We start from the raw sequence: 13,546 nt of genomic DNA on the forward strand, positions 1-13,546 counted from the left end.
CCTTATCCCTTGGTTTATCATTGTCCACAAGAATTTCAGTTGAATAATTGGAAGATCAAGAAGATCCTAAAAGTCTCTAAGGGATCACAAAAGTAATAGCATTTTATACACCATCTGACTCTGCCTAAGATCATGGAGTTTCTTTTTCTTTTTGTAATAAGGGCATCCTTCTTTGTTTTTACAAAGTTGCATTTTAATACCATAGTTATTATGTATTTCCTTCATTTTTCTAAGAAATTAAGAATGTTGATTCTATCCTAAATATCATGTATATTTCTCTTGTTTCTCTCTTTTCGCCTATTTTCCCTTTTACCGATATAATTTAGGATCCATAATAGGGGAATCAAAGTTAAAGGCGACATCAATGACCTTGTTGATTCGAGGTTTCAATCTGTAATCTTAAGTAGAATATTGAAGGGGATGAATCTAATATATCTCTTGAATTACTAAGATTGATAGAGAAAGAGGAAAAGAAGACTATGTCATATCAAGAGACTCTGAAGATTATCAATTTGAGAACACTAGGAGTGAAAGAATTGCAAATTGGCACTTTGGCTCTAGAGCAGGATCAATAAGATCTAGTGACCCTGCTTCATGAGTTCAAAGATATTTTTGCATGGTCCCACCAGAATATGCATGGTTTGGATACAAAGTTTGTAACATATCGATTACCACTTAAACCAGAATGTAAGCCTATACGACAAAAGCTTCACAAACTAAGTCAAAGGTATCAAATGGCCATTGATTCATTTTGGTAGCCATAGACTATTTCACGAAGTGGGTAGAGGTTGCTTCGTATAAAAGTGTCACCAAGCAAGTCGTTATCAAGTTCATACAGAAGGACATTATATGTCGGTGTGATTTACTTGAGCGTATCATCACAAATAATGGAAAAACCCTGAATAATAAATTAATGGAGGAGTTGTGCAATCAGTTCAAGGTTAAACACTCTAATTCCACTCCTTATTGCCCTAAGATGAATGAGGCAATAGAGGCAGCAAACAAAAATACCAAAAAGATTCTTGAGAAAATGTCTGTCACTTATAGAGATTGGCATGAAATGCTACCTTTCGGATTACATGGATATAGAATATCAGTTCGCACGTCAACAGGGGCAACCCCTTTTTCACTGGTGTATGGTTTCGAAGTAGTTTTACCTATTGAAGTTGAGGTGTCATCCCTTAAGGTAATCCAAGAGGTAGAACTAGATGAATCAAAGTGAGCTCAAGTAAGGCACGAGCAATTAAATTTCATAGGAGAAAAGAGACTAACTACGTTATGTAGAGGGTAGTTGTACCAAAAGAAAATAGCACGAGCGTATGACATAAAAGTTCGACACCATCATTTTCAAGAAGGAGATCTAATGTTAAAAAGGATCCTATCTTTTCAAAAGGATAAAAAAAGAAAATGAACTACCAATTACGAGGAACCATATGTAGTAAAAAGAGCTTTCTCAGGAGAAGTTTTAATTTTGACAAATGTGGACAGAGATGACTTGCCTAACCCATTAAGCGTGGACTATGTGAAAAAATATTATGCATAGAGCGACGATTAGCTTTTAATTTTAGCATTTTCTCATCAAGTCACTTATATTTTAAGAATTTGAGTTTGTATTTGAGGTTTCAGTACTCATGAACGTTATTGGGCTATTACACATGTTTTGGTTTTTTCTTGAGAAAAGTAAACAATGATTCAATTTTTTATACGTAATTAACATGTTCATGCATACATGGTCTTTGACATTGTTTACATTCCTATATATGACATGGTTTACATTCTTGATGTGATAATTTAATATGTGATTATGAGACATTTGTTTTATCCCTGGCCTTTAGCTTATTTATTCTTTTATCAAGAGGCCCTTGTTTTATCCCTAGCCCTTAACACCATGTTGTTGTTATGACTCTTGTTTTATCCTTGACCTCGAAATTATTTATTCTTTTGTCATGAGGCACTTGTTTTATCCCTGGCACTTGACACCATGTTGCTGTGATGACACTTGTTTTATTCCTAGACTCTAGCTTGTTTATTTTTTTGTCATGAGGCGCTTGTTTTATCCTTAATCCTTGACACCATGTCACTGTGATTGCGCTTGTGTTTATCTCTGGCCTCCAGCTTATTTATTCTTTTGTCATGAGGCGCTTGTTTTATCCCTAACTCTTGACACACCATGTTGCTACAATGACGCTTTTTTTTATCCTTGGCCTTCAGTTTATTTATTCTTTTATCATGAGGCGCTTGTTGGTCCTTGACACCATACCACTACATGACGCTTGTTTTATCCCTAGCCCTTAACACCATGTTGCTGTAATGACACTTATTTTATCCCTAGCCTCCAATTTATTTATTATTTTGTCATGGGACACTTGTTTTATCCCTGGCCTTTGACACCATATCGCCAGGATGAGGCTTGTTTTATCCATGGCCTCCGGCTTATATATTATTTTATCATAAGGCGGTTGTTTTATCCCTGGCCCTTGACACCATGTTGCTGTGAGGTGCTTGTTTTATCTCTAGCCTCCAACTTATTTATTCTTTTGTCATGAGATGTTTGTTTTATTTTTGACCTCTCATGCTGGTAATTTATCTAAAATATCTTAGTTTGACAAGTTAGTGGCTACACCTTCATCCACCTTCTAATTCTATAAGGATGCATGAATGGGGGCATGTTGTAGCTACTTAATTTTATTTTACAATTTTTTTATTCTTTAAAAAATATATAGTAATTGTAATAATGGCTAAGATTTTTATTTATTTCTTTAAAAAAATAGTAAATTTTTTTGTAATAATATAAAATCTTATGATAATTATTATTTTTAAGAGAGAATCTCCACGAATTTTTTTTTTGAAGAAAATCATTTCTCTACAAAATATGGGTTCTTAATTATTCGTTTTATTGTTTTTGTTTTTATTTTTATTATTGTTGTTGTTCTTCATTTATTTAGTTTTTTTTTCCTTTTTCTTTGTTTTTTTTCTTCTTTCTTTCCTTATTTTGTTTATCATTATTATATTATTTTTTTCTTTTAACTTATTTTCATTACTATCATAATAATTATTATTATATGACCTTATATATATATATATATGCATGCATTGATATCGTATATTGAATTTATTTTGATAATACTACAATATTGTTTTGCATTAGTTAATTAACGCGATTTCTTTCCTTACATTATTATTTCTCTTTACTTTTTTTTTCCATAAAAACTTCAACGACGGAATTAGAAATATCTGGAAATCTGTTATTTCTAAATTCTTAAGGTGAGGGGACCGTTTCTTTAGGAGTCCGAGATCAATCCCCAATATTTTTAAAAATAAAATCTTATGTTATTTGCCTAATTTGTTGTGTGGTATATTTGATTTGGTTTATGGTAAAATTCCTATTTGACCTTCATTGAAAATTTCTTGATATTTTTAAAATATTTTAACATTAATTACAAGTAATTTTAAAATCTTTCTTAAATTTCATTTTTTAAACCATTTATAATTTTTTCCTTAAAATTATTATTATTTTTTTATTTTTTTAAACTTAAAATTAAATATATATTTTATAAGGTTTCCTAATCAAAAACTTTTTTTAATGACCCACATCGATTTCACTAAAAAAAATCCTACAATGGAATCTAGAAATTTATGAGAGTCTGTTATTTCTAGATTTTGTAGGTGAGGGATCAATATCTTTGGGAGTCCGGGATTTGATCCCAAGAAAAATGAATTTAATCAATGTTTTTTTTTTAAAAAAATCTTTATTCAAAGACTAGCCTATGATAGACTTTGAGTGTAAGTCTCCATTTCGTTCTCTTCTACTTTATCTATTTATTTAATATTTCCTAAATGGTGAAAAATATTTTAAAATATTTATTTTATACACTTTAAGGTGATTTGCTTATTAAAGAAAATTTAGAACCATTTAAGTCGGTTTAAGAGTTGAATTTTGTTAGTTTTTGAAAAGATTTATCTAAGGGGCAAAAACAAAAATTAAATTTGAAGTGGAGGGGTATTATAGTAATTTCCTATTGTTAAAAAAATGGGGAAGATATTTTCTTTTCTTTCTTCTTCTCTTTCCTCACTCTTCTTGATCGACCGTCTCTCTTTCTCTCTCAATTCTTCTTCCGCTCACCATCTCTTCTATAGCCGACACCTCCATCTGCCATCCCTCGCGGCATGTGACTTGACGGACGACGGTTGCACGTTGACGCAACCCAGCAACCACCGTGCATCTCTCCCTGGTGCGATTGGAGCGTCATGACTGCCAACGCCACATCCACTGTTGTCGCGCCGCCCATCTAACTGAATGACAGCCACTCCTGGTGCGATTTAACTCATCGCTTATTTCCTGCCACACGCAACTGTTCGAAGCCATCAGAGCAATAGTCTTCGCTATAGTGTTTTTGTGGGTAGTTGGATCTTGGAGTGGGTATGGTTTTGCTTGTTTTAGAGTATTTTAGTTGGGTTCGTGGAAGATTTTCAATTACCCATTAAGTTTCAACTCGATTTTCACAATACCCATTACTCTTTGATGTTAGATTTGATTATTAAAGGATTTTGTGTCGCTGTTCAGCCATTCGAAAACTCAAAATTGAGCGTTTTTTGCACAACTTGGGTAAGATTCTAAGCTTTATTGAATGGGTCTTTAGAATCCCTTAATTATTGATGCCAATGTTAAGAAAACCATGGTTTATGGATGCTAGGATTCGATAATTAAATGCCGTTAGAGCATTTTTCATTGAAGTTAGATTACTTTGCTAAGTTCTTGAATAGCTCAAGATGTCAGATGCTTATTTTGAAATTAGAAGGTAGTTAAAGTGTTCTACGTTGAAGTTATGGGTGCCTTATTAAGTTTTTGGAAAGTTTTGGAATAATTTTGTTGAATTTTCCTAGAGTTCTTGAATGCCCATTAAGGTTAAGCGTTAAAATTGAATTACCCATGATACTCAGTTCCTAGAGTTGAAGGCTAAAGGTTGAAAATAGACTTTCCTTTAACCTTGGAGTTCGTCGGGTGTTACTTCCGTAAACTTCGAAACATAAAATAGTTGTAGTTACTAGTTTCAAACTTAGAAAGTCGTTAATGTGCTGTCAATGTGATTTCGTCAAGGTATCGATAAGGTTTTAGATAAATTTATTGGGCTCTCTCAAAATTCTTAAATACCCATTTAGTTTTAGTGTGAACTTGATTTTACCCATATCGTTTTGTATGAGGAGTTGAAGATTTCGAGAGCTTGGAAGCATTAATCAACATGGTTGAGGTTGTTTTAGATGAGTTAGGGGTATGCTTCTGAGTTATTGACCTATTAGATGGATGTTGAGATTGTAAATGGATCTAAACTTCTAAGGTATGGATATGGGATATAAGAGTGTATGGATTTAAAAGATGACTTAAGTTGGGGTGCTTGTGGCGTTAAGAGTTTAAGTTAAAGTTTAAGGGTCAAAATAGCCTAAATTAAACCATTTGGGGGATAGTTCAATCTAAATCTTAGGAAGTACTTAAGGTTGTTGGTCCCTTGTTGATATAATGGATATAAATTCACATAAACGATCCATTGAGCTTGATGGTGAAAAGTCTAGTATAATCTAAGGCAAATCGAGAATTTAGGGACTTTAGAAGCTAAAGTAGTGTTAGTTGGCATGATGAAGTAGTTTAGGAATAGTTGTGATATCTCGATATGTGAAGATAATTGAAGGTTATTGGTCGTTGTTTCAAGCCAAATTGAAGTGGGGAAAGCGTATAACCCCGGAGGATCGAGTTATTTGACTATGAGTGGCTTACTTTCAAGAATTTTTATATTTATATACATTATCTCATAATATGGCTTGAAAACTACTTCGACTTAAGCTTTTTATGACATGTTTTCATTTATGTTTAAACAGTGTGTATACGCATCGTGTTTTTTTTAAGAATGCGTATGGCTTGAACTCTATAAATCGTATTTTAAGTTTTTATTATACTTGGTTTTGAAATATGGTTAACCGATGCTTATGGTAAACGAGAAGGTGATTTTCTATGCTACGTAATGTGTTTTCGTAGCGCCACCTATGGTTGTCAGGGGGTTTGGGGGCTGAAAAAGGCCGTGATTGAAAATCCTAAAACCTGAGTCTAGGTGAGGATGTGGATGAAGGATTGTGATATGGCTTTGGGCCTAGCTAAGCCCATGATGGGTGGCTCTATGTACACATAGGAGCAGTATGTAGTTACTGTGATAGGTGCTAAGTATGCATGAGCTCCATTTGGCCGCGTGTTTCCTTGTGGATATGGAGCACGTGTGAGCTATTATCGGGCCGTATACTTAGTATGCTATCATGGTTGGATTGGACTGGTTGGAGGTTACTATCACGACGGGTACTAAAGATGCGTGAGCTAGTTTTGACCGCATGATCCTTTGTCATGTGCGAGCTATCTTTGATTGTATCCTTAGATGCCTTGCCATGGTTGTGTTGACCATAGGTTTGTTGGTGGACTAATGACTATGAGTTAATGATGTTTTTTAGCAAAAATTTTATTTCTAATGCATATTTACGATTTTTCTCTTTAAGCATGTTTTACGAGCATTACTTCTAAGAAACTTGCCACTCACTAAGTTTTGACTTACGTTTTCATGTTTTCTTTCCCTCAGGTAACAAACAAAGGCCAAGTACTGGTTAATCTCTCGTCATCGATTATAGATCTCTATTATTCTTTTTGTATGTATATAGTTATCTTTTGTATTGTATCATGGAGAGGTTAGATGTAGCAAGAGTGGGGCTAAGAATTTGTGATTGGGAAAAAATCCGTCTTTAGATTGAACTATTTTGTATGACATATGTAGTTTGAACATGATTTTCTGCCTGAAACTATGAAACTATCTAGATAAGTGTGTGGTGAGACACATTTGTTGTATTGTGGAGTTTTGAAGTTACATTCATATATAGAAGTGCAAAATCTATTGCCTTTACTGGTTTGGCTACCCACATTTTAAGGGAGGTGCTGTTGAATTTTTTATAGAATTTTCGAAATGCATTTCATAAATATTACGTTTGAAAAGAATTCTTTTAAAAGAGTAGATTCACACCATGATTCTAGTTTAGAGGGAAAACTTAGAATGAGGTGTGACATTGAGAAATTATAATAATTTCTTATTCTCTTAAGGTGAGGAATTTTTCTCAATATAGTTTAATTAATAGAATGTATTCCACTTATTTTATGGGATCATTGCTTCAAATATTGGAGTGGTGAGCAATGAAATAAGACATAACAAAATCTTTTTTAAATTAATTTTATTCAAGACTTTAAATTTGGTCACCATTTTCTAAACTGGTGTTATAGGGTGCTAACACCTTCCCTGTACACAAATGACTTCCGAACTCAACTCTAGTTTTTTTTTCGTATCATTTTTATTTTATTTGAATTTATTTACTTTGTTTTGCTGTTCAATCACATCATAAAAAAGATTGGTGGCGACTCTCTTTTTGTTTTAAAATTAACCTTTTTTAAGGACGTCGACCGCTCCGCATCATCTTGGGTACGTGGTAACAATAACTATCAAGTATTGTTTCCCTATCCCTCAAGGAGCCCTCATTTTTTCCAAGGTAGACTTGAAAAGTGGCTACCATCAAATTCGAATAAGGTCAGGAGGTGAATGGAAAACGACTTTCAAGACAAACGAGGGGCTATTTGAGTAGCTAGTAATGTCTTTCAGCTTGTCCAATGCACCAAGCACTTTCATGCGACTAATGCATCAAGTGCTTTATTCTTTTCTAAACAAGTTTATGATTGTCTATTTTGATGACATCTTGGTGTTTAACAAAAATGAGGAAGACCATTTACAGCATCCAAAGCTGGTTTTTGAAACCTTAAAAAAGAACGAATTGTATATCAACTTGAAGAAGTGTGCATTTTATACAGGGGAAGTTTCATTCCTAGGGTTTATTATCTGTGTAAACCAAGTTAGGACGAATGAGAGCAAAGTTGAAGTTATGGCAAACTGGCCAACTCCTAATTTAGTGAAGGAAATCCAAGCCTTCGTGGGGCTGGCTTCTTTTTACAAAAATTCATAAAAATCTTTAACTCCTTAATAGCCCCAATAACTGGTTGTTTAAAGAAATGAGCTTTTAATTGGGGAATGAATCAACAATAAAGCTTTGATTTGACTAAAGAGAAGCTTAGCAGCTAACCAATTCTAAACTCCCAGAATTTGACAGTTTCTTTGAAGTGGCAGTACATGCGAGTGGAGCTGGAATTGGAGTAGTCCTATCACAAAGAGGACATCCAATGGAGTTTTTCAGTGCAAAATTGAGTTTCTCTAGACAAGCTCGGAGCACTTATGAGCAAGAGCTATATGCTCTTGTTAGAGCCTTAAAATAGTGAGAGCGCTATCTATTATTTAAAGAGTTTATACTACTCATTGACCATTTTTCTTTGAAGAGGATTGACTTTGTAGTAGGTCTACCTAAAACTCAAAGAGGATTTAACTCAATTATGGTAGTTGTGGATAGATTCAATAAGACATCACTCTTTTTGGCCTACAAGAAGACTACTGATGCAATTTACATAACCACTCTTTTCTTTAGAGAGATAGTAAGGCTACACAACATTCCTAAAACCATAGTCTCTGATCGAGATACCAAGTTCCTACAATTTTTTGAAGACTTTGCAGAAGAAATTCAACACAACTGAAATTTAGTACCACTGCTCATCCACAAACAAATGGAAAAACAAAGGTAACTAATCGGTCATTGGGAAATTTCGATGCCTAAGTGGAACCCATCCTAAGTAATGGGATATGATTCTTGCCCAAGCTGAATTTGATTCTAACAACATGAAGAATAGATCTACAAGCAAGTGCTTCTTTGAAATTGTATATACTAAAGCCCTAAGGCTTACCTTTGACCTAACTAACCTACCGAAAGAAGTGGAACTACATGAAAAAGCAGAAGACGTGGTTGAAAGAATTCACAGAAGTCATTAAACATCTAACTAATTAGACTACCGAGTCTTACAATGAAGAGAAAGATAAAAAGAAAAGGGAACTCCATTTTCAAATTGGAGACATTTTAATGACCCATTTGAAGAAGAAGAGGTTCCCAACTAAAACCTATGGAAAGTTAAAAGACAGACAGATCAACCCATGTAGAATAATAGCTAAATATGAACTAAACGCCTATAAGATGAGTTGCCTGAAAGGTTCAACATTAGCCTAGTTTTCAACATTGCAGACTTAAAAGGTACAATGCACTTGATGGATTCCAACTTACTTGACAAACTCAACTTGAGGACGAGTACAAACTCAACTCGAGGATGAGTTTGATGCTCAGGGGCGGAATGATGTAAATCAAATAGTTTACTAGTTTACTGTTTTACTTACTGTTATAATTGTTACAACTACTTAGTTACTTACTAAATAACTAACTGTATTACATTTTCCTCAATAAATAAAGATTCTCACATTGAGAAATGAGATTTCATTCAAACAAAAAGATTAGGCTTTGGTTTACACTAGGATAGCTTTTATAAAAATCCAGCTATTTGCGAGGAGCCAGGGATTTAATATCTATTTTTGATGTCAATCTTCTTTGCTAGGACAAGATCATGAAAAATAGATATCAATTTCTATGTGTTCCGTTCGAAGTATGAGATTCGCACTGGTAAAGAACACTCAAAGTACAGGGTAAACAAAAACAAAAACAAAACAAATTCATAACTCAATAGATAGACTTGGTCTTAATGAGCCCCAATATATGTGGGATAGACGGCCGCAATATATGTGGGTTAGGCTAGTCTTCAGTGTGATGACTTGACATAACTTCTCCCGGGTGAACAGGTATAAACCATGTGTCCTTTTTTTTTACCATAGTTAATTTATCTTTTTTTATTATTATTATTTTTGTTAAGCCAGCGAGTTACAAACTGTTTATTCCTAATCATTTGAAACTCAAATTTATTATGGGATTGTTGGAAAATATATATTGTCTAAATTGAGTTGATTAATTTAGATTGATATACTGTTATTAACGTCATGTTTCATTCACCACACAACCTATAACTTTAGGTTTAACTATCCAACCAATCCTATTTTGGTACTCCCGTGATACTACAGACCTTTTTTTTTCTTTTTTTCTTTTTTTCTTTTTTTTTTTCTTTTTTTTTTCTTTTTTTTTCTTTTTTTTTTTGCTATTTTAGCCGCCACATATATATATATATATATATATATATATATATATATATATATAATATAATTTGAAATAATAAAAGTAATTAAAAAAATGATTGGGTGGAAAGGGTCGATCCAAAACATTTTAAACTTATAATATACATGCAATTTAAACATAAAATATACCAAATATAATTAAATGCATCATAAAATACCAAGTATAATTAATTATATCATAAAAAAGGTTGAAAAGGCATAAATCGTCATAATGTATCGTTTAAATATAATCGATATATAATTACATATATTATAAAACTGGTTGTAGTATCTATTAAAAATATACAACCACACGAGTAGTGGCATCAAATTACATATATTGAAAATAATGTAAATAAAACAATGTATATAATAATGGTCAAACTGCTACAATTGTAACATAGTAAAATATGGTAAATATACCCTATTATAGTGAATATATCCTAAAATGTATTAAATATATTAAAGTATACTAGCCACATCCTACCTAAATATAGTAACACTTACAACACCATGTGAGATATAGGTTGCAATATAGTGAATATACTAGTAAAATAAACAAATATCCAACTACATATAGTTACACTCATCTATCAATGACTTTTATTTACAAATTAGTCTTAACATTGACATTTGTAATACACTTTTTAGAGTCTTAGATCAAACTGATAACCATAAACATGACGACTATCTCCACGAGAAAAATTCCTAAAATTAAGGGATATTTCCCGTATTAGTTAGAGAATAAAATAAAACCCAATAATTATTATACATAAAAATTAATGTTTACTAAAAAAAATATGAAAATTAAATAATTCGACGTTGATTTCCTATTCAAGATTAGAAGAAAACTATTTATAAAATATATTAAATAAATTATAAAGAGTTTGATAGATTTTGCTATGTTTTATAAATAGTTTCAATATTTTGCTATTCTTACAAAGGTTATTTGATTCAACCTATTTAAAGAGAGAACATATGTAATATATTTCAAGATTAGGATATTTGTAAAATATTAGTTTTGAATTAGGTTAAATTAAAGAAACATATCGGTAGAAATAAGGGACAAAAATAGTTTCATAATATTGCATTGAAGACGAGGAACTACAACTGAAGTAAATAATTGTTCCTTTGTGTAAATCAAATATTCTCTACTTACAATGAATCCATATTTCTAAGTGTATATATAGAATAAAAATCTCTGGATATTATTTTTATTTTCTTTAAAAAAGTCCATATAATAAATGGGGCGACCGGGGATATAACATTTGAGTTTAAATTAATTAAGGATATAGCAAAAAATAAAAAAAATTGCAAATATGACAAATTTTAAATACAATCCCAAGTAAAAGACGAAAATGCCCCTGTAAGTAGATACATTTCACGCTTCGTACACTTCGTATTCCGATTTCTTCGGTCTTCACGTTTTCCTTCCATCTTCCACTTTCTTCTCCTTTCTTCGTATTCCGATTTGGTTTTCTCTTGCCGGTGCCTTCGTTTTCCGCTTCGCTTCACGTTCTCGACTTCATCATCTACAGACTTCTCTGCTTTTCGTTATTCTCCACTTCAATTGTAAGTTATTTGTTTTTCTTTTGAAATAATAAGTTGTTTTCATAAGGTATCTTTGTTTTCCGTTTAGTCGTAACCTGTTTGAAATAGATTTCTTTTTCTTTTTCTATTTGTTTGAAATCGATTTCTTCATTTTATGTTTGGTTCTGCTTTGTTTTTTAGTTTATGTGTTGTTACTTAGGGTTTAGGGTCTATCAGTGATATATAATATCACTGATAGACTTGAAGGATGTTTAGTTTGTTTGCATTGGAATGTTATTAGATAATTTAGTTTAATGTAAATTTTTATGTGTTGTCGTTTAGGTTCTATCAGTGATATGTTTCTATCAACTTAAAAAGGATGTTTAACTTGTTTGTGTTGGTTTGGTATTAGATGTTTTAGCTTAATCTGCATTTATTATCCGTTATTGCTTATGGTCTATCAGTAATATAGTCTATCGATGATATGTTCTATTAGTGATATGGTCTATCAATGATATGGTTTATCAATGATATGTTTCAATCCTTGATAGACTTAGAAGATGTTTAGCTTGTTTGACTTGGGAAGTTAGTAGAAGTCTAGTTTAATGTGTGTTTTTTTTTTTTTGTGATGTTGCTTAAAGTCTATGAGTGATATGTTTCTATCACTGATTGATAGATTTGGAGGATGTTTAACTTGTTTGTGCTGGAATGTTTAACTTGTTTCTATCTTGATAGACTTTAAGGATGCTTAACTTGTTTGCGCTAAGGTGTGTTAGTAAATGTTTTATAGTTTATGTGCATTTATTTCTGCGATGTTTCTTAAAAACTATCAATGATATGTTCTATCATTGATAGATTTGGAATATGTTTAGGAATGTTTAGTAGATACTTTTGTTTAATGTGCATTTTTTATGTGATGTTGCTTATAGGTCTTTCGGTGATTGATTTCTATCACTTAGACTTAGAGGATGTTTAGCTTGCTTGCAATGGGATGCTAGTAGATACTTTAGTTTAATATGTATTTTTTGTGTTGTTGCTTAGGGTCTATTGGTGATAGGTTTCTATCACTAGTAGACTTGGAAGATATTTAGATTGCTTGCATTATGATATATATATTTATAAACTTTCATTCAATATTATCATTTTAGGTTGTTCAAGAAAAGAAAAAAAAGATGAAAACTATGGAAATAGCGAAGAATGTTAAAAATGTTAGGCCGAAGATACAACTTAACCGATCAAAGAGAATGTTGGTGATTGCAGAAGACTAGAAAATTGCAAGAGACCTATTGATTTGTCCCTAGTTTGATTGCAACTCTCTCATCGAGTAAATGGATATTGTTGTATATTAGTTTTGTGAATATTTCATGATAGAAAAGATCAACGATAGACTTCACATTTTATTTGATTTTGTTATATTGATATAGAAAAGGTTGGACCACAAGTTGAACATTGCAAGTTATGCCTTTTATATTCTTAAATAGTTGTGACTTTTTAATTGATGTTAAAATCTATTAATAATAGACAGATAGACCATAACGGTGAAAGAATTGATTTTACATATTAATATAGAAAAATGTTGGATCACAGGTGGAATAATCATTGTAAGTTATGTGCCTTTATGTTCCCATTGAGAAATTAGAATTATACATGTTGAATAATTGCAAATTATTATTAATGAGTGCATTTTATTGAGGAAAAGTTTTGTTAATATACATGTTGAAGTCTATCATTAATAGAAGCTATCAACGATAAACTTCATAGTAAAGTCTATAAGCAATAGAACTATCAACTAAATTAAACTCCATTATGACATTACTACTTTATAATAAAGTAACATGTATAGACTTGAAATG

At 31.9% G+C, this 13,546-nt stretch overlaps 1 long non-coding RNA gene across 1 annotated transcript; it reads left to right on the forward strand.

Moving 5' to 3' along the window:
* Positions 1 to 4,078: 4,078 nt before the first annotated feature.
* Positions 4,079 to 6,944, forward strand: LOC107990492 (uncharacterized). The gene is made up of 2 exons (XR_001762064.2): positions 4,079 to 4,606; positions 6,615 to 6,944. It is a non-coding gene; the product is annotated as an uncharacterized LOC107990492 (long non-coding RNA).
* The last annotated feature ends 6,602 nt before the right edge of the window (positions 6,945 to 13,546 follow it).

This window comes from Cucumis melo, chromosome 3 (assembly GCF_025177605.1).
Source record: "Cucumis melo cultivar AY chromosome 3, USDA_Cmelo_AY_1.0, whole genome shotgun sequence".
NCBI classification, from domain to species: domain Eukaryota; kingdom Viridiplantae; phylum Streptophyta; class Magnoliopsida; order Cucurbitales; family Cucurbitaceae; genus Cucumis; species Cucumis melo.